Source organism: Nicotiana sylvestris, chromosome 3, assembly GCF_000393655.2.
Source record: "Nicotiana sylvestris chromosome 3, ASM39365v2, whole genome shotgun sequence".
NCBI classification, from domain to species: Eukaryota; Viridiplantae; Streptophyta; class Magnoliopsida; order Solanales; family Solanaceae; genus Nicotiana; species Nicotiana sylvestris.
In genome coordinates, this window is record NC_091059.1 from 31,358,719 (window position 1) to 31,380,909 (window position 22,191).

Sequence of the window (22,191 nt, forward strand, 5' to 3'; positions counted from 1 at the left end):
ATGTCCGAACGACCTTTGGAGGAAAATACAGGCCAAGGAATATTCGGTCATTGACCAGTTAAACAAGATGCCAACACAAGTATCCATTCTCTCTTTGCTGCAAAGTTTCGAGGCACACAAGAATGCTCTATTAAAGGTGTTAAATGAAGCATACGTACCAAGTAACATCACTAGCGGGGAGGTGGCTAAGATGGTAGGACAAGTTCTGGAAAGCCATAAGATCACCTTTCATGAGGACGAGCTGCCACCTGAAGGGCTAGGGCACAACAAGGCACTGCACATCACCGTACAATGCGAATATTATTTCATCACTAGAATCCTGATGAATGGAGGTTCCACTCTTAACATTTGTCCGCTGGTAACCCTCAAGAAGTTGGGTAAAGGGATGCATGAGATTAAGTATGGAGCAATCAATGTGAAAGCCTTCGATGGTTCTCAAAGGTCCACCATTGGTGAGATTATTCTATTGCTTACGGATGGGATCAACCTGGTTCGAGGTCGATTTTCAGGTGATAGATGTACCAACGTCTTACAACATGCTGCTGGAACGACCATACATTCATGCCGCTGGGGCCGTAGCATCCATGCTGCAACATGTAGTAAAGTTTGAATGGAATCACCAGGAAGTAATCATTCATGGCGACAGTAGCAACCATATATAAAGTCGCCAAACCATTCCGGCAATCGAGGGAAGAACGATGTTAGGAGGAGAAACTTACCACCACATTGAACGAGTCAATGCTATCGACAAAGACAAATGGTGGGATAGCAAAATCAAATGTATACTAAGTTGGAGTGGGTACGAACCCCGCAAGGGGCTCGGCAAGAACCTTCAAGGAATCTCTAAACCCATAAAACTCAAGAAACATGGCACTACCTTCGGTTTGGGATATGAATACACCTGGGAAGAATTCAACAACTAGTCGCCACCATGGCGCGGTCCTTACTACCCACTAGAGCAACATATAGCACATCTGGAACAGACCTTCCAACAGTCCGACATTATTTTTGGATCAGATAAATAAGAAGCACTTGAAGAAGTGAAGAACTTGTTTCTAGAGGACAATGATATGGATTGTTGTGTTATTCTCGAGGAGGAGGGGGAGGAAGCCCCTTCCATACAGGCTGTGAGCAGAGGGGCCCATCTAAAGGATTGGACCATCAGGACAAACAAAGCTCGACGTGCCTCGGGGTAGCAAGACTAAAACAAGCATTATTCATTATTTTTACTAAATGATTTTCTTTTCGCATTTTCAATTCCCGCAATAAGATCTTCAATGTTCAAACTAGTTATTCAATTTATCAAAAGCATTTTTGACTTTTCTTATGAATTAATATTTATTGCTATCATATTCTCTCCTGTTTTTACCTATACAACATTACTATTACTTATCTTGATAAACCAATGACTCTGACATGCATTGAGACAACGCAACAAACGGATATTGATTTAGATGAAGATGACATACCTGACGAGATTGTCAAAGAAGTTGAAAATTTTAAGAACAGACCTAAGTCTAACCTGGACGAGACCGAAATTGTCAACCTGGGAGATGCAGAAAACATTAATGAAATGTGAATCAGCATTCACCTATCGCCATCAGAGAAGAAAGAATACACAGAATTTGTAAAGGAGTATAAGGACATATTTGCCTGGTTGTATGATGACATGACTGGTTTGAGTACGTCTATTGTGGCTCACAAACTACCAACCGATCCGATGTGCCCACCGGTAAAGAAAAAGCTCAGAAAGTTCAAGCCTGATATGAGTTTGAAAATCAAGAAAGAAGTCAACAAGCAGATCAAAGCTAAGGTTCTCAGTGTAGTAGAATACCCGATATAGTTAGACAACATTGTCAGTGCCAAATAAGGATGGGAAGGTCAGAGTCTGTGTCAACTTACCGGGATCTCAATCGGGCCAGTCCAAAAGACGACTTGCCTTTGCCAAATATACACATACTGATCGACAATTGCGCCAAGAATGAGCTGCAGTCATTTGTAGATTGCTTCGCTGGTTATCATCAAATCAGGATGGATGAGGAAGATGCTGAGAAAACGGCTTTCATTACACCGTGGGGAGTGTACTGTTACAAGATGATGCCATTCGGCCTGAAAAATGCAGGGGCCACCTATATTAGGGCCGTGACTACCATCCTCCATGATATGATACACAAGGAGATAGAGGTATATGTGGATGATGTTATTATCAAATCGAAGAAGGCAACTGACCACATGGAAGATATGAGGAAGTTCTTCAATAGACTATAAAGAATACAACCTGAAACTAAACCCCGCAAAGTGCGCATTTTGGGGTTCCTGCTGGGAAATTGCTTGGGTTTATTATGAGCCACCGAGGAATAGAACTGGATCCATCGAAAGTTGAAGCCATTCAAGAACTACCACCGCCAAAGAACAAGAAGGATGTGATGAGTTTCATGGGAAGGCTTAACTACATCAACCGATTCATAGCATAGTCTACAGTTATCTGTGAGCCAATCTTTAAGATGTTGAAGAAGGACACCTCTACTAAATGGATTGATAACTGCCAAAAGGCCTTCGACAGAATCAAGGAGTAACTGTCAACACCACAAATCTTAGTCTCGCCCGAGCTAGGTAGACCCTTACCACTCTACTTTGCAGTGTTAGATGGAGCTTTCGGCTGCGCTCTAGGGTAGCATGATGAAACGGGAAGGAAGGAACAAGCAATTTATTATCTTAGTAAGAAGTTCACCCCATACGATGCCCGATATTCTCTATTGGAATGCACCTGTTATGCTTTGACTTGGGTGGCTCAAAAGCTGAGACATTACTTCTGTGCCTATACTATATATCTCATATCGAGAATGGATCCCTTGAAGTACAACTTTTAGAAGCCCATGCCAATGGGCAAACTAGACAAGTGGCAAATCCTGTTGAGTGAGTTCGACATTGTTTACGTAACTCAGAAAGCGGTCAAAGGACAGGCACTAGCAGATCACCTTGCTGAAAACCCCATGGATGGAGGATACGAACCCCTGAAAATGTATTTTCTTGATGAAGAGGTATCATTCATAGGAGAAGACATTACAGAATCCTATGACAGTTGGAGAATGTTCTTCGACAGAGCAGCAAACTTCAAAGGAGTTGGCATAGGAGCAGTCCTAATATCAGAAACTGGTCAGCATTATCCGATGTCTGCCAAACTTAGGTTCCCCTTCACCAACAATATGGCCGATTATGAAGCCTGCATCTTAGGACTCAAAATGTCCATTGACATGAACGTTCAAGAGCTGCTAGTAATTGGAGATTCAGACTTACTTATACATCAGGTACGAGAAGAATGGGAAACTAAGAACTCCAAGCTACTCCCCTATCTACACCATGTACAGGAATTGAGAAAGAGGTTCACGAGGACGAAATTCCAGCATGTTCCCAGAATCCAAAATTAGTTCATTGATGCATTAGCTACCCTACCATCTATGATAAAGCATCTAGACAAGAATTTCATTGATCCCATTCCAGTGAAAATCCATAATCAGCCAGTTTACTATGCCCATGTCGAAGAGGAAGCAGACGGAAAGCCTTGGTTTATTGATATCAAGGAATATTTTGCAAAGGGAGAGTACCCGGAGCTTGCTAATCCAATTCAAAAATGCACACTTCGGAGATTGTCCAACAACTTCTTCCACAGTAGAGGAATATTGTATACGCGGACTCCTGATTTGTGACTATTAAGATGTGTCGACACAAATGAAGCATCCAAGCTACTAGGGAAAATTCATGATGGGACCTGCGATCCACATATGAATGGTTTTGTCTTTGCGAAGAAGATACTCCGGGCTGGTTACTATTGGATGACTATGGAAATAGACTGCATCAAGTATGTCCGGAAATGCCATCACTGTCAGGTTCATGCAGACATGATTAAGGTACCTCCAAGCGAGCATAACACAACAAGCTCACCGTGGCCGTTCGCTGCTTGGGGAATGGACATTATTGGACCAATCGAGCCTGCCACTTCAAACGAACACAGGTTTATCCTAGTAGCCATAGACTATTTCACGAAGTGGGCCGAAGAAGTATCTTACAAAGTAGTAACTAAGAAAGTCGTGGTAGACTTTGTCCGCGACTGCATTGTTTGTCGATTCGGGATTCTAGAGTCAATCATTACTGATAATGGCTCCAACTTCAACAACGACTTGATGAAAGCTATGTGCGAAACTTTCAAGATCAAACACAAGAATTAAATAGCCTACAGGCCTCATATGAATGGAGTTGTAGAAACCGCCAGCAATAATATCAAGAAGTTATTGAGGAAAATGACAGAGAAGCATAAATAGTGGCACGAGAAGTTATCATTTGCTCTTTTGGAGTATCGTACTACAGTCCGCACATCATCCGGGGCAACCCCTTATATGTTGGTTTACGGTACAAAGGCTGTCGCTCCCGCTGTGGTAGAAATTCCTTCCCTAAGGATCATACAAGAAGTTGATCTTGACAACGTAGAGTGGGTAAAAAGTAGTTATGAGCAACTAGCCCTTATAGACGGAAAGAGAATGAATGCAGTATGCCATGGTGAACTCTACCAGAACAGAATGTCCAGAGCCATCAACAAAAGAGTCAAGCCAAGACAGTTCACACTGAGGTAGCTGGTGTTAAAGAAAATTTTTCTGCATCAAGATAAAGCCAAAGGGAAGTTCTCTCCCAACTGGTAGGGTCCATACATGGTTCATAGGGTTTTGACAGGAGGAGCCATCATACTTGAAGAAATGGACGGAGAAGTCTAGCCAAAGCGAATCAATTCGGATGCAGTCAAGTGTTACTATGTGTAATCATTATGCTTTCCCTATATGACGTAAATAGAACTAAGCCTGACCTGATTCCTGTTTAAGAGGGGATACGTAGGCATCCCTATGGGTTCGGTCACAATTCAATAAAAAAATTATTTCCCTCGCAATTGGAAACTAGGGTAGAATTTTGAGAAGTATCCTCAAAATTCTGAAGTAATTTCAGCCAATCGCCGCACGAGCAACAGTCAGAAACGTCAACCCATCAAAATGGGGCAGAATTTTGAGGAGGACCCTCAAATTTCCGTAGCAGGAGAGGTTGCAATGTCCCAAACCACGAAACTGTCGTCGGTTCATCTAAAAGCTATTTTTAATTATACCTTTATGTCATACTTTTATAAAATCATGCATGTTTATTATTGAAACTGCTTTGTTTAGCAACACTACACCAATGATACAGACGGTATCACCAGATCTGAGCCGAACGAATCAAGCAGAGCCAGCGGGGATATGAACTAATCTCCCCCTTACAAAACACACATGTTTTTGGATGCAGACACTAGGATTGTGAAATCATCAAACATACTGTACGCCCATGAAACAAACATTAATCAAGGATATGACTCTCCGAACTGTTGCACTTGCCAAACATTTGCTATCCGCATACACCAATGATGTCCCGTATGACACAATGCTCCCAGTAATCACAACGCTGCAATCTGCTATCAGCTAAGAAAAATCTACTGTCATATTTTATCTTATTATTTGCATAAGGCTATCATTCTGCCTTCCGAGACTAAACGCTGTCTCCATTTGCATCTGCATTGCATAAGGCTACCATTCTGCCTTACGAGACTAAACGATGTCTCCATCTGCATTTTTGCATTAGGCTACCATTCTACCTTCCGATGTTAAGCTCTACCTCCATATGCATTCGCATTGCATAAGGCTACTATTTTGCCTTCCAATCTGCATAAGGCTACCATTCTGCCTTCCGAGACTAAACGATGTCTCCATCTGCATCTAAATTGCATAAGGCTATTATTCTGTCTTCCAATCTGCATAAGGCTACCATTCTACATTCCGAGGTTAAGCTCTACCTCCGTCTCATTGGCATATTAGAATAAGGCTATCATTATGCCTTCAGAGGCTAAGCTCTACCTCCAATTTTCTTCGAAACTAAGCGCCATCTCAAGCACTATTTATCTCACTTTTCTTGCAGGGGTAAGCTTTGCCCTTCAAATCGCAAGACTAAGCTTTGTCCTGTCCATATCATACTACTGCATCTTTTATGGGCTGAAATATCGCCAACTCATCCAAAGACTTTATCGTTCGGAGGCACCATCTTCATATCCCAAGAACACCATGTCATGGCCTGAGGATCTCTCTCAATCTTTTGCACATCATTATTTAAAGGCGTCATGGTTCGGAGGCACCATCCTCATAGCCCGAGAACATCATTTCATGGCCTATGAATCCTTTATCATGTGCTTCATGACCCAGTACATCATGGTCTTAGGACACCATTCCTAATCGTCCAAAGACAACATTCATGCTCCAACGAGAATTTGCATCATGTTTAAATTTATGCACAATATATGCTTGTATTGCTTATTTGCAGGTAAGATGGCGAGCAACAACCATACCGGCAATAGCGATCTCGCTCCAGTTCCCACAGCCATATCAAACCTAACCATTCTCGTAAACTGCCCACTCATACGGCCCTAGATATTGTGTCCGTTCTTGAAACCGCTTCATCAGTATACTCCGCCGATGGATTCTGAACTACATATAGCCTGATTCCTATAAAACCAGGGATATGTAGGCAACTCAAAAGCCAGGTTGCAGCCTAATCCTCTTCAAACCGTTTCGCTCGGTCAAAATTGGTCGTCATTTCGTTACCCGACAACTCTTTCAACCTTTTCCGGGTAAAGAAGGGCAGTTGTTGATACCCAATTTTTTCCTATATATTTTCAATATGCAAAATACTTTCAAAATAGAATATATATGCATATATAAGCATGCATGTACAAGTATTTTATTATTTTCCCCATAATTTTAAAGCTTTAAATTGATTTATTTTCTCCCTTTTTACCCATAAGTATTTCCAAAATTATTATTTTCATAGTTCATCTATTGAATTTTTATATTTATGCCAAAGTATTGCTAAGGTAATTTTTAAATATTTTTATAATTTTATTTAGTATTTTTAAAACTAAATTGAAAGTAATTGCAATATTAGCCAGTTTAAGGTTTAATTATGTTTTATATGCATAAAATTGGATCCTGTATTTTTAAATTATTATAAATTATTTTAGCCTTTTAAATTAGTTTTCATAAACCATTTACTATTTTTATAATTTAAATAGGGAAAAATGGCTATTTAAATTATAGCCTAATTTGGCTTTTAATTATAGCCAAATCAAACCCCAATTTCCCAGCCCAGTTTCTAATTAAAAACCGACCCAGACCCCTTCTCATCCTGGCCGTTGATCACAGAGATCAACGGTCACCGTTCACTCTTACCTTTTTTAACCCAAACGACCCCCCAAACCTACTTATTCTCACAATTCGCCGCCCTTGAATCCTCTCTACTCTCCAACTTTATCTGAAACCTAAAGCTAACCCTAGTCGCCACCACCTAAACTAGCCCTAATCCCCTTCGATCCTCGCTCAATCCATGGACTCCCATGGCTGTTTGAGACGTATACCCGTCTTCTACGCCTCCTAGTTGCCCTTTTTTGTGATCTCGTGGAAATATCTTGAAGAGATCTAGTCCAGACCTTGCTCAACTTCTATCCATGGTCTTCTATGCTACTTTCCGGCCAACCATGGTTGTTCGAGTCAGATCCATGGCATTTCCGGCTAAAACTAGTAACGATATAATATTTTATCATCTTTTTGGGTTCTCTAAAACCCTAACCCTTGAGATTCTCCATTTTCCTTTTGATTTGTCTTCGATCTAGGTGTATCCATCAGTTTTAACCGATCTTTTCTTCATCTCTTTTATTTTCTAAAAAAACCTAGCTAAAATCCTCCAATCTTTTTAGATCTGTGATGGATCTATCTGTTTCTTAATGTTTTCACTTGTTTTCCTCAAAATGTTTGTCCGATTTCAAATAGTTTCTTCATTTTCCAAACTAGGGTTTCAAAACCCTTTTTGCAAAAAAATGATTTCATTCGGATTGCTGTGATTTTTAGCATGTTTAAACATTACATGAGTCTTTTCTGTTGGCTCGATTCATTTTTTGTCAAGTAATCCTAATACTTCTGGGTTCGATTCGAAGTTTGAATTTGTTTGCGGTGTGTTTGCATGACTATCATGAACATTCTGCGCTTTATGTGTGTTCTATATGCTCTTGTGCTTCCTGTTTTGATTTGTTCTTAAGGTTTCTTTGATCTTGTCCAAACCCGTGTCATTTATGGGTCCGACCATTTGTTTTACTGATTGTTCACATAATTTATGGTGATTTTGTGCAATCTCCTTAAACCTACAATTTTGATTTTGTGTATTTTCCTTGTAGTTTTGTACTGATTTTTCGAAATTGCTTCCTTACTTTTGTAATACTTTCCTTAGTTAGTGTTGATTCCCTGTGATTTTTAACCTCATTTGTGATTCTCTAAACTAATTTTCAGAATCAAATTGTACTCTACCCTGTTTATGTGCACAATATGTTGTTATTATACTTTATTCTTACTTGAAAATATTCTGTACTTAGTCCTTATTACATGCTACATACTTTTACTATTCCTATTCTTGTAAAATCAGTCTTACGAGCAATTCTTTTCCTTATTTGATACAACTTGTACCTGTTTGAACTATGACTCCCTAATTGAAGAGAGTCTGGGTCTTGTACCCGTCTAAAATTATGATAAGTCAATACTTGTTACCTTATTTTCTTGCTTGTTTTCAAAAACTATAAATACTCTACCCTCTGTTCTTCAAACACATGAACAATTAGTTCAGAACATACACATATACACTCAAACTCTCCCTTATTTCTCTACTACTTGTGCTACTACTTTGTCTAGCCGGCTGGAAGCCAAGGCTAGACTGTGGAACTCTGATTGCTTTACTTTTTCTGCACTTTGCTTCTTCAACTGGTATGTTCCTTGTTCAAATTCTATAACTCAACTCTATGTGTTCCCTTGTTTGTCAATCCCTGTCTCTTTCTGTATTGATTTAATGGCTCATGCTGTCAAATTGCACTTCTTGTTTACTGCTTTACTTAGCATGCCTAAAATTCTACAGTCCCTTGTTCAAATGTAATTAGCATATTTATTTGTTTATGTATATGTACCTCAACTAGTATGTCTCCTAATGTACTTGATTAATACTAATTCATGACTAATTATGTGTAATAGGCCCCCTGCATGACTACTCCCATACCCTGTCCTTATGTTTTATTACTGTTATAATTTCAAGCATGATTCCCCTAAAGTAGTTGTTTGCGTTTTGGAGACCAATTAGCCCCTACTCACCCCTTATATTTGCTAGTCTATGTGCATCTCTTCTCAGCCATGATTATGTGTTTCTAATTTGGACCCTCTGTGTCCCCAACCCCTGCTTCCTTGTTTGTAACTTCTGAAGCCGTACTGCTCTTTAACTTGTTCTGTATGTGTTGTTGTTGCTCCTATCCCCTTCCCTTTTCAAAACTGTTTTCCAACTCAACTCCTCTAAATCTATGTCAAGCACTCTCACATATACTCTTAGACCACTAGGTTTTTCCCCTTTTGTGGGAGCCTTGCTTTGGGACCCTTGAGCTCCCTCGGAACCTGGACACATAAGAGCTGGCCCTTCCACACTGCACTTACTTTTAGTTATGCAATATGGGTGTGAGCACTGCCCAGGATCCCTGGAGGTCCTTAGGGAACTATAACATACCCGGTATGACAAAGGCTATTGAATGATATTGGCACTTAAGGTAGTTTATTACATAACTCAGAGAGGAAGTCCTAATCAGGCTTCTTATAGTGTAGCTTCTTAGTATTTTATTTCTACTTATGTAATTCCCTCATATGGCCTGTAATAATTTGTAAACCAGTATTGGGGTGGATACCGAAAAGGTGTAGGGTAAATATGCATGCTATAAATTGTAAAGGGTACAAAAACATGTCATTAGGTTTATATTCCTAATTGAGTAATAGAAACCATGCTTAGGATTCATACGTGTATTAGAAATCATATCTCTGGATCCATGTTTCTTGCTTCAGCATCTCATTCATTAATCCATGTTTTGTGTTTATCGCTTTGAAATCCTGCTCCAAGGGCAATAACAATATTGGTATAAAGCTATTACTCATGAAGTCGTATTTCAACAATTCTGCAACTCTTGTGTACATTTAGCAATCATGCCTTAGGGACTCTATTTTCAACAACCCTGCCATTTGCATATTAGAATATCATGTTTTTGGATCCTGCGTGCATTTCGTTCAGACTTCTAGTTAATTACTAATTCATGAAAAGGTAGTTAGTAATAATTTTCACATTGTGATGCTTTCTTAATAAGTTGGTAATAATCTCTGCATTCAACTAGAAGAGCATGTTTTAGGTAAATAATCTCCAAAATGTCTTAATAACTCGGAATAACTCAAATAAAACTGGAACTGTCTTTGTTTGATTATCAGCTGTTAAAATCAGTAGGCGAACCTGATTCAGACTTCTTTTCCGAGTCATGTAATAAATTTGGTTCTGCTATTATCGCTTAGACACCCTGCTTTAGGATTATGAATTCAGACTTTAGTTGTGCATGAGTCATGCTATATATGTGCATTATTTTTTGAGGTATACCAGAGCCTTCTACTTGCTTCTATGTTTTCCCCCTAAGTGTAGTCTTATATGTTTTGTATGTCACTTTAGTATTTTGCCTTTAAATCTGAGGGTCTTCCTAAAACCTCCTTCTTGTTGGATAGGAGTCCTAAATTCCTCCGGGACTGATAGGAAAGGACGGGTAGAAGCATGCAATAGGGGTCAAGACCAACCTTCGGTCTAATTACCTTCATGTGTGGGAAAGGGTAGATCTGGATATGATAAACGGTGCACTAATACCACGTGTAGCCCCTCTTTTGAGGAGTTTCATACTGGGTACTGCAATGATGTGATCCATATTATTATAAATACTAGGACCCCCTCCCCCTTTTAGGATTAGATTGTAATTTTTCACAAAAATCTTGTTTTCACTATTGTTTTCAAACACTCGTATCGCCTTACTCTTTGAGCCCTACTTGTCTACTTGCTAATTGCACAAATTCACAAAAATTGTCTGGCCAGGAACTACACTAGTGGATCCTGAGGGATGCCTAACACCTTCCCCTTAGGATATCAAGCCCTTACCCTATCTCTGGTTATCCAAACATAGTCAGAAATGAACCTTATAGGTGCCCTAATGCACCTTAAAATTGTTAGGTGGTGACTCTTCAAAATTGCAAAACCCCTTTCCCAAAAGGAAAAAGTTATCCCATACCCAAAATGTCATGAACCCGATTTACGCAGGAAGGGAAAAAGGGGCGCGACACTCGCCCGACTCGATCCTTTTGGTGAGGTCCTCGAGCCTATTTACGATGGCAGGATTGGCTACCGATCTGTTGTTGCTCGATCTCTCCGATACCTATTCGGCCGGGTGAGTAGCTTCCGGTGCTACTGTACTAGGAGTCTTCGGGTGGCTTTGCAGTTGAGCGATATCTAGCTGTTATGCCTGCAACATTTCAAAAATAACATGAAGGCTAACTTCCCGTACTTCCCGAGCTGGGGTATTTTGGGCTTCCTATGGGTCGCCATGTTGTATTCTCCTGTCGGTGTGTGAGGTTTCATCGACCTGTTGTGCGTCATGCGAACCCGCATCAAACTGGAATCGGTCTAGGTGCGTTATCGAGGTTCTGTGGTGGTGCACCAACAATTGGAACAGCCATACCGTTTTCTCTACAGTTTTCAAGTCATTCTCAACTCTGTTCATTGAGCTAGACATTTTGACCTGAAATCGGAGATCTTGGACAAGAAAAAGTGTGAAAGATAACTTGTGTTGTGCAACGAAACCAACAAGAAAATAATTACTATTATTTTTAGCCCTACAATGGGCGCCAAACTATTTACCGTGAAAATGGTAATAACAATTAAATTTGTTGATGGGACTCTAAAAATACGTGATCTATTTTTATGCTAGTTGTTGAGCATTTGATCCTAGGAATATGAAGTTTAAGGACAAAATACGAACTAAAGTAGAGTTATAACCAAACCAGAGTGTTAGCTATTCGGGCCTCGGACTGACTGATGAGGTGCCTCGAGGTCGATTCCTGGGCTCGGGCTCGAGCTATCGGGGATAATTGGGAAAGGGCTAATAGTTAAGATATAATTAAGGGAGGCTCTTTATGGCCAATGACAAGCAATAAATGGAGAACAAGTATAAAAGTAATGAATAGGAGCAATAATATCGAGAGAGTAACTTAGAGAGAAAAGATAGAGAGAGAGAGACACAGTTGTTATTTATCTCGTGTCAAATAGTTGGGGCAACAGTAACCCCTTTACAAAATAGTAAGGATCCCCTTTATATACGAGAGAAATCCCAACATAGTACGAAAAGCATTAATTACAAAAATATGGAGATGGGACGGCTAGACGTGACACCTTGATACAGGTTTTTGGCAGGCCGGCTTTGTTAGACTTAGCTGAGTGCCTTGGGAACTCCCCGTTTTTACTCTAGCCTCGATCAATATTCCCTTTAGGTCAGGCCTCAACGAGCTTTGAGGGGGGTACTCGGTCACAGCTTCGCGTCCTCGAGGCCTCGAGATGTTCTTCTGAAATGAACTAATAGTAAGAAATTGGACCCTCTGATTTTGCCACACACGCTAAACTTTTCCTTTATTTTGGCGCGATCCTGTAACTATATGCATTGGATAGCGAGACATAATGAGAATTTTACATTCCCAAATTTATGTAAATTATCCTAGTCTCATAAGTTATCGTATTCTCCCTTATCGGACTTTATATTAAGTTAAGTAGTGTATTTTTTCCGTCAACGGCGCAGAGGGTCTATACATATATATAGTATTATAGTATTTTCACCACCATCAAATTATAATTAGTGGGCAGGGCCCTATTGGGAAGTATTATAATATTTTTCACAACCATTGAGCTATAATCGGTGGGCACGCCCCCTATTGGGCAACCTCTGATCAAATGGAAAGTTTTATACCGAGCCTACTGTGGCCGGGAGCCTATGAGCGAATCCATAATGGTTGAGATACAGAGCCTTGTATGGTGGAGCGCCTATGAGCAAGCCTACTATGGCAGAGCAGTTACATATACCGAGCCTTATTGGGCCGAACATATATTTTACTTACTATATTGATTGAGTTGAGTCAGTATTAGGAAGTAAGAACTTTTTTAGATAATCTTTGACTCCTAGTTACTTTTAATTATTATATTATCAGTTCAAATTCAACTTTTTTGTTATTTTATTTCCTTAAATACTTGGTACATTATTTCGTATTGATATCCCTTTGGCCGGGTCATTTCATTTCATGCCTGTAGGTCTTGATAGACAACTGGATACACCTTTTCGGTAGATAGAGCCAAACATCAGCTTGGTTGGTAAACTCTATTTCCCCCGAGTTGTCAAGTCTAGACCTTGGAGTCCATTTTATATATACAAGTTTGATGTATAGGTCGAGGCCTTGTCCGAACCATGATACAGTTCAGTTATCTCTAGAGTCTCTTAGATGAGACCTGCATATTTTTTATATCAATATTGTGGTCTTGACATCCCTATGCACATGTTTAGTTTTGTATTTCTTGTTGTATACGTTCATGGAGGCCTCGTCAGCCAACACAATTATGTATATGAGCTTTTGGGTGTGTTTACCCCTCCATAGTTGACAGTTACAGAGTGGTACACTCAGGCCGAGTATGGCACCGAGTGCCTGTCACACCTTCTTTTTACCCTCACCCCGTGAAGGGTATAAATATAAGGGAGTTTTTCCAATTAAAGGACAATCGAAACGGGATCATTTATTTATTAAAAAATTTAGAGTCGCCACTTGGGAGGTTTATGGTGTCCCAAGTCACCGGGTAAAATCCCGAATCGAGGAAGTTGACTCTTTTTATGGTCCGCGATTACAGAAATCTGGGTAAGGAATTCTGTTAACCAAGGAGAAGGTGTTAGGCATTCCCCAGTTCTGTGGTTCCAGCACGGTCGCTTTGATCATACTTCGCTTATTAAAATTGTTTAATTACTGAATTTAGATCCTATGTGCTTTTATCTATTAACCGCTTTTAAATCACTTGATTATCCGTAGTTAAAGAATTGAGTTACGCGTATGTATACTCTTTTCCTTTGGCGCGTCAAAAATCATGTCACGGGAACGTGCCCATAATTAATAACGCTTTGTTTATTTTTTAAGAAAGTTTAGCCGAAGTTACGTGAACGTATACTCCGATTTATTTTTTAAGAAATCGTAACCGTGTCACTCGAAGGTGTCCACAATCACGATGATATTTTAAACGGCCCTAAAGGTTTCTCTACGAACATTTATTATTTTACCTCTATATTATGAAATTAACACAAGAGCCATTTGTTACTAAATGTATAATTATGGCTTGCCTCAAATTTCCTTTTCAAGACCCTAATTATTTAAACACTAAAGTACTTGACGCCTACTTTAGGTGAATAATTCAAACAAATCCCTTCCAATCAACAAGGCTTCATTAAACCATTTTATTAGCGGAAGGGCCTGAATTAAACAGGCCCAACTTTCTGAGAAACACACATGTCTCAATGTGAGGAAACTCTTTTGACTTAAGAAACTCCAATAATATTCAGGCCCAAAGGCCCAAATAGTTTGGCAATGTTGGCTGCAGGCAAGGGCTTCAGGATCGAATCCCTGAAGCCAACATCTAACAGTGACCTTACTCATAACCTTTCTTACCATTGAGGAAGGGGGGGGATCGAGTTGGGGCATGGATAAGAACCCTATACAGCAATCAATAATAATCCTTTTTAAACTGAGGCATAAACTGTACGGAAGCACCAATTGGCCACAGTTAAAATCAAGCAAAACTATACATACATAGCTTAACACATGAATTATAATAAGAACACAAAGGTATAAACAACAGAAGCTAATAGAATCTAACATCTAAACAAGATTTCTATTTGGATTCCAATTTGAACATCCAAATCTGCATACAAATTCAGTCTTTCTCCAACTTGTGGCACTTCATTTGCTAGCAAAGGGGATAAGGAAATACCTGAGAGCACAAATAAGAGAAAGGTAATAAAATCAGCAAAGAGCAGTAGCAAGAGCAAGGGTCAGCAGCAAAACCCAATCAACAGAACCAACCAGCTGCTCTAAAATTAAGTTTCAAACCCAGAATTTGAAGTAAACATCCAGAAACTAATTCAACCCAAACAATGGACCAGGCAGAACTTCAGCCAAGCTGATTTTAGTTCATTGCTAAGGTCAGCTAGTCAGAAATTGTTGCACCACCAGGAAAATTGCAAAAATTAACAGAAGACTCAATGAAACAGTAAAATTTCTTGCATTTTTTGTATTTTTCTGAGCTTTTCTTCTTTTCAGCTCTTGGGTCTTTGCCTTGAAAGATAAGAAATAATGCCTTTATAGGCAAGAAACAGGGCAGCCTAAAAGAATTCAAATTTGCACTTCTACCCTTTTGATATTTTCATTCTTGCTTAGATATCCCTAAGTTAAAAAATAGCTTTTCACATTAATCCCCACCCCAGCTTCCAGGAAGCTTCCTCAATCAGTTATTCAGAGATTCTCTACCTAGACTTCCTAATTTACCCTTCAATACCCCGGTTATTACCCCTAAAGCAAGATAGAATATAGGTCAAATTGACCCAACTCAATTTGGTGTGGGTCTGTATAACCCAAGTCGAATCCCCTCTTGGGCTCTCTGACTTCAAAACATAATTCGAGCCCCAATCAACAATCAAAATGTAATGGGCAAAACAGAATTTCCAACAAGAAAATCTAGCAATGCTTTTTAAAAACAAAAAATAGACCAAAACAAAAGAAAAAGGGACATAAACTGATTAACAAAACCATTAGGCTAAGCTCGTCAGTAAGCTAATTATGCAACCAAAACAAACGAAAGATGAACACATAAGAAAAGAAAAGAGAAAACAGAAAAAAAGATGAAAATGATCTTAAAAGAAAGAAGAAGAAACATGCAAGAAAAATGAAAAGAGACTGAGAAGTACCTAAAGAACTGGATGGGCCTAAACTTGAATTCAATCCTTGAACTTTCGATTTTGACCGAAATGGTTTTAATCATGTGTTCTCAAATGAAAACACATGAAGAAAACCGATTTCGACTTCAAATCCTCAAAAAGGCACACTGATTTAGGTTTTGGAATTTTAGGGTTCAGATCTTTGATTTGAGATTCGAAGAATTTGGGACAGATTTGAGGGAAAAGAAGTGGAGATTTAGAATGAGAAGATGAAGGGGAGTTTGGGGTGTTAATTTTGGGTGGTTTGGTGGTGGCGCCGCCGGGCAGGGGTTGAGGATTCTAGGGTGGCGGTTAGGGTTTGAGGTTTCAAATCGAGATTCGAATAGTTGGGGTTCGATTTGAGGGAAAAGGGGTGCAGATCTGGGATGTGGAGATGGAGGAGGGTATTTGGTGTAAGTTTGGGGTCGATCGGAGTACCGCCGCCATTTTGGACACTTAAATATCACATGACCCGAGCTTCAGGACCGTCCAATCAAGAAACCTCGACGATCCTGATCTGTTGCCCATGAAACGGCGTTGTTTGGTTTACTGGAGGGGATCAGACCGGGTCGAGATGTGGGTTTGGGCCCGGTTTCGGGTACTTTCCGTTTGGGCTGGGGAAATTTGGATTGGTTTCAGCCCAAATTCCCTTTCCTTTATTTTGATTTTTTCCAATTTCTTAATTTCTTCTAAACTAAAATTAAAATTAAAATAAACTTAAATTGATTTCTAATCAAATTATCCTACCAAATTAAATTAACATACTCTAAATAATAATTACCACAACTAATTAAATACTAAATTAAATAAAAACCACCAAAATTCGAAATTAAAATTTAAAAAGTGCAAAGTAAACTATTTTTGTGATTTTTCCATTTTTTATAAAACATTAAATTACTAATTAATTCAAGAATGCAAAATTAGATCCTAAATGCAAATACTGAAAGAAATTATTTTGTTTTTAATTTGTTGGAATAATTCATATAGGGCAAAAATCACGTGATCAAAGCTGCCCCTCTTTGCCCGGAAACACGAAGATTTTTCGTGCAAAGATAAGTGAGCGGATACGAGCGATTTTTGCCCGTTTGAATACTCCGTGGGAAGCATTTTTGAAATATTTGACCGCACCCTGCTTCCGAGGTTGCCTACATATCCTTGGATAAAAAGGAATCAGGTTAGTGTAGTTCAGGAATGTCTGGTAACTGGGACTACCATGGAGCTGTGATTTCACTGTTGTTGTTGCTGCTGCTGTCACTGAACCCCTTATTACACCGTGTCAAAAATAAAAGAAGCTAGACTAGACTATGATCTATGCTTTACAAAATCCTATCTTGATCTTCAAACTTGATTTTGTGTTTCGTGTTGCCTGGTTGTCTTGTATTTTCTTGGTAAAATTCCTTTGTTGCCGTCTTGAATTGTAAACTGAGATGCTTCCCTTTCTCTAGGCGGATGCCTGATTGCTGAACTTGATATGTATTCTCATGCTATCCAGGCGGGCTCCTAACTGCTAATCTGAAAGTGTTCCCTGCTTTCCAGGCGGGCTCCTGACTGGTAATTTGAAAGTATTCCCTGCTCTCCAGGCGTGCTCTTGACTTCAACAAAGAATTCGACAGCTAAAATTTGAATTGTACTCCCTTGTTCTCCAGGCGGGCTCATGACTGCTAATCTGAAATTGTTCCCTGCTTTCCAGGCGGGCTCTTGACTGCTAAACTCGAAAGTATTCCCTGCTTTCCAGTTGGCCTCCTGATTTCAACTTGAAAGTACTCCCTGCTCTCCAGGCGGGCTCCTGACTTCAAAATAAACAAAACAAAGAATTTAAAAGCTAAGATGTAAATGATACTCCCTTGTTCTCCAGGCGGGCTCCTGACTGCTACGCTTGAAAGTATTCCCTGCTTTCCAGGAAGGCTCCTGACTTCAACTTGAAATGTATTCCATTCTCTCCAGGCGGGCTCCTGACTTCAAAATAGATAAAACAAAGAAAATTTTTCTGCCCCGGTTTGGCGGCTGGGCACGGATGTGAGTGTAAAACTAAATCGTATTACCACGTGTTACTAAGAATTGAAAGCTAGGCCCCATTATCCAGGGGGGTCCTGAAATCCCTAGTTAAATGACAATTAATAATCTACGTTATACCTTCTAAAGTGTGACTTTTGCTAAATCTTGTTATCTAAGAGGGTCTTCAAACTACTCCCCATTATCCAGGAGGGTCTTGAAAATCAAAAGTCGAGTTTTATCTTAAGAGTGACAGCTTTTATGGCCGCATTATACTACCCTACAGCAAAATTTACGCTAAGTGTCGCTAGTTAATTGAAATTTTATAGCTAAGTCCCATTATTCAGGAGGGTCTTGGAAACTCCTAATTGAATCCTATCTCGGACACGCAAACTTCTAAGCTAACTTATATTCTTTTGGGATACATTTATGCTAGATTATGTTATTTCTGAGCTTTAAACTAGGTCCCATTTTCCAGGAGGGTCCTGAAAGTTTACGGTCAAACCTGTTTTGATGCTTGCTCTTTCCCCTACGAAGAGTTTCTCCGGAGCAAACGAATTTTCTGCCCCTGTTTCAATCAAAGAAAAATTTGTCAGTTTAAAGTGGTGGTTAGCTGATGGCATTTTTGCTGAAGATCTTTCCACTGTATTGTCTTGTTCTGAATGGCTTTCCCGAACTGGCCCTGAACCGCTTTGACTTTCTGACTGACTTTCAAATCCCATGGCCTTTGACGAACCGAGTATTCTATACCCATGTTGTTGTTTCACACCTCTGACCCCTTGATCTGAACCTTTGCATCTCCCATGACATACCAAATCATTTTACCGGTGGAACTTCTGGTGATTCTTCGTATCCCACCTTACATCATGCTGTCTTTAGTATGCTCTGACCACGTTGTGTTTTGCAATTTTGGAAGTTGGTAGTGAGCTTTGAAACTCTTTTCCACTTACTTGGGACAAGAATGACATTAAAACCTCTTAAACAAATAAACCCAAAAGAAATGAAATGCAATGACTTTGCAGGTTAAGGATAAGAAGAATCCAAAACCAGATAACTGCTACAAAGGGCATAAGAAAGAGAAACTTATATGAGTGGAACAGCTGGTACCAGTGATCATGACATGCATTTCGGATTAATCGGCCTAATCTATCCAACCAATCAACTTTCAGTTGCCGTACTTTGTTGCCTCAGAATTTCCATGACCTGATTACTTTACCCAAACCTTGACCTTGTTCATCCTGCGGTGCCTTGAAACAGTTTTCCACCAACAGGCCTTTCTCACTTGTTGACTTTTCAGCTCACTTTTGCCTCATGGTGCCCGTGAGGGTTTTCACCAATAAGACTCTCTCATTTTAATTTCTCTCAACTCCCGTCGCCTCATGGTGCCCGTGAGGGTTTTCACCAATAAGACTCTCTCATTTTAATTTCTCTCAACTCCCGTCGCCTTACGGTGCCTGTGAAGGTTTTCACCAATAAGACTCTCTCATTTTTATTTTTCCTGCTTGAACTAGAGTGTTGCCCCTGACATGAAATTACCTTTACCTGCTCGACTTGACATTTCTCAAAGACTGATCAGAAGGTCTTTCTTTGGACCGTAATGTGGGCTTTTGGACAGGGTTAGAAAGAAAGGGCATAAAAGGCTTAAAACGATTCAAATGGGTTAAATTTACAACTTTTGGAATCAGATTTTTCAAAACAACCACAACTTCTGCTCCAGTTTCTTTCTTGGGGCTTTTGGATTTTTGTTTGATGAGACCGAACCATGAGGCTGCCTATATATCCTTAAAAGGAATCTGGTCGAACGTAGTTCATGTCATAGGAATTAATTTGTTTGTTGTGGTTTTTCTTTTTCTCTTTCTCTTTTCTCTCTTTTTCTTTTACTGTTTTTCTTCTTCTTTTCTCTTTTCTTCTTTTTTTCCCTTTTTCATCCTTTTCTTTTTCTTTCTTCTCTCCATTTCATTTTTCTTCTCCTTTTCTTACCTTTCACGTCAGTGTTTCTGATATTCACTACTGATTCCGAAAGAGGGGTATGGAAGAAAATAAATAAGGCTCAAAAGGACTGACGAGGGATAAGGTGTTTAGATAGCAATGCCTTCGTCATTTCAATCTTTAAGATGTGCCAAATACAAATAAATACAAAGACGATCAAACGAAGAAATCATACATAGTATCTCTTGACTGCATCGAAATTGATAGCCATTTCTACATATTTCCCTTCTACATCTGTCAAATATAATGCGCCATTGGACAACACTCTAGTTACGACAAATGGCCCCTGCCAATTTGGGGCGAACTTTCATTTTGCTTCAGCTTGATGAGGCAAGATACGTCTCAACACTAACTGACCCACTTCGAACTTCTGTGGACGTACCTTCTTATTATATGCTCTCGCCATTCTTTGCTGGTACAATTGGCCGTGACATACTGCTGCCAATCTCTTTTAATCAATCAGACTTAATTGCTCCAAGCGAGTTTTGACCCATTCCACGTCATCAATTTCTGCTTCAGCGACAATCCGAAGGGATGGGATTTCAATTTCTGTGGGTATTACTAACTCCGTGCCATACACCAACAAATAAGGAGTGGCCCCTACTGAAGTGCGAACAGTAGTGCGATAACCCAACAATGCAAAAGGTAACTTCTCATGCCACTGTCTAGAACCTTCCACCATTTTTTGAAGTATCTTCTTTATATTCTTGTTGGCTGCCTCGACTGCTCCATTCGCCTTAGGGCGGTATGAGGTGGAATTGCGATGTATAATATTAAACTGCTGACATGTCTCTGTCATCAGATGACTATTGAGATTAGCGCCATTGTCCGTGATGATTAACTTCGGAATCCCAAATCGACAGATGATATTTGAATGCACAAAATCGACCACTGCTTTCTTGGTCACAGATTTGAAAGTTTTCGCTTCAACCCACTTGGTAAAATAATCAATGGCTACCAAGATAAACCTATGTCAATTTGATGCTACTGGCTCGATTGGCCCAATGACATCCATGCCCCAAGCAACAAAGGGCCATGATGCCGACATGGTATGCAGTTCAGATGGTGGGAATGAATCAAATCTTCGTGCACCTGGCACTGATGACTCTTGCGCACAAAACTGATGCAATCTCGCTCCATAGTGAGCCAGTAATAATCTACTCGGAGGATCTTCTTTGCCAGAACGTACCCACTCATATGCGGTCCACAAACTCCGGAGTGTACCTCAGTCACGATAATTGTGGACTGTCTAGAATCTATGCATCTTAGCAATCCAAGATCTGGAGTTCTTTTATAACACCCCTCTACTGAAGAAAAATCCGCTTGCCAATCGTCGAATTGTTTTTTTCTGATCACCTGTGGCCTGTACCGGTTATACCCCCATCTGGAGGTATTCTTTGATATCGTGGAACCATGGCTCCGCATCAAGTTCTTCATCTACCATATTACAGTAAGCATGCTGATCACGGACCTGAATCTGCAAAGGGTCCACATAAGCTTTATCTGGATGATGTAACATTGACGCTAGAGTAGCCAAAGCATCGGCGACTTCATTATGGATCCTTGGGATATGCCTGAACTCTATCGACTGAAACCGTTGACAAAGATCATGCAAACATTGTCTGTATGGTATGTGTCACGACCCTAGTTCACCAACCGTGAACATGTCATGACGGCACCTAGTCTCCGTGACTAGGTAAGCCTAACACTTGCGGAAACATAATAATTGCGGAAAAATAGAATACCATATTTAATTATCTAAAAAGGAAATTGTACTAAATGACGTTCGACATATACGACTCAATATGTCAAGACTAAAACAATCGCAAAACCCGGAAACTCACGGGAAAACACAAGCTACAGAAATGTATAGTGAGGCTCCAAACTTCAAAATATCTAACAAACGGAAGGAAAGAGAACTAAGTACTAAAGATAGAATAAAGAGGGAAACTCGTCGGTCTGCGGAGGCAGCAGATCTACTTCGAAGTCTCTGTAGTCCTCCTACCTCACTGATAGTGCGCCTGAGTAGAGGTACCTGGATCTGCACATGAAAACATGCGCATAAGAGGCGTGAGTACACCACAGCGGTACTTAGTAAGTGCCAAGCCTAACCTCGGTTGGGTAGTGACGAGGAAGGTCAGGGCCCTACTGAGGTTATATAAAATATAAAGATGTCAGGATAAGATAAACAGTGCAATTGAGAACCTACAGTAAGAATC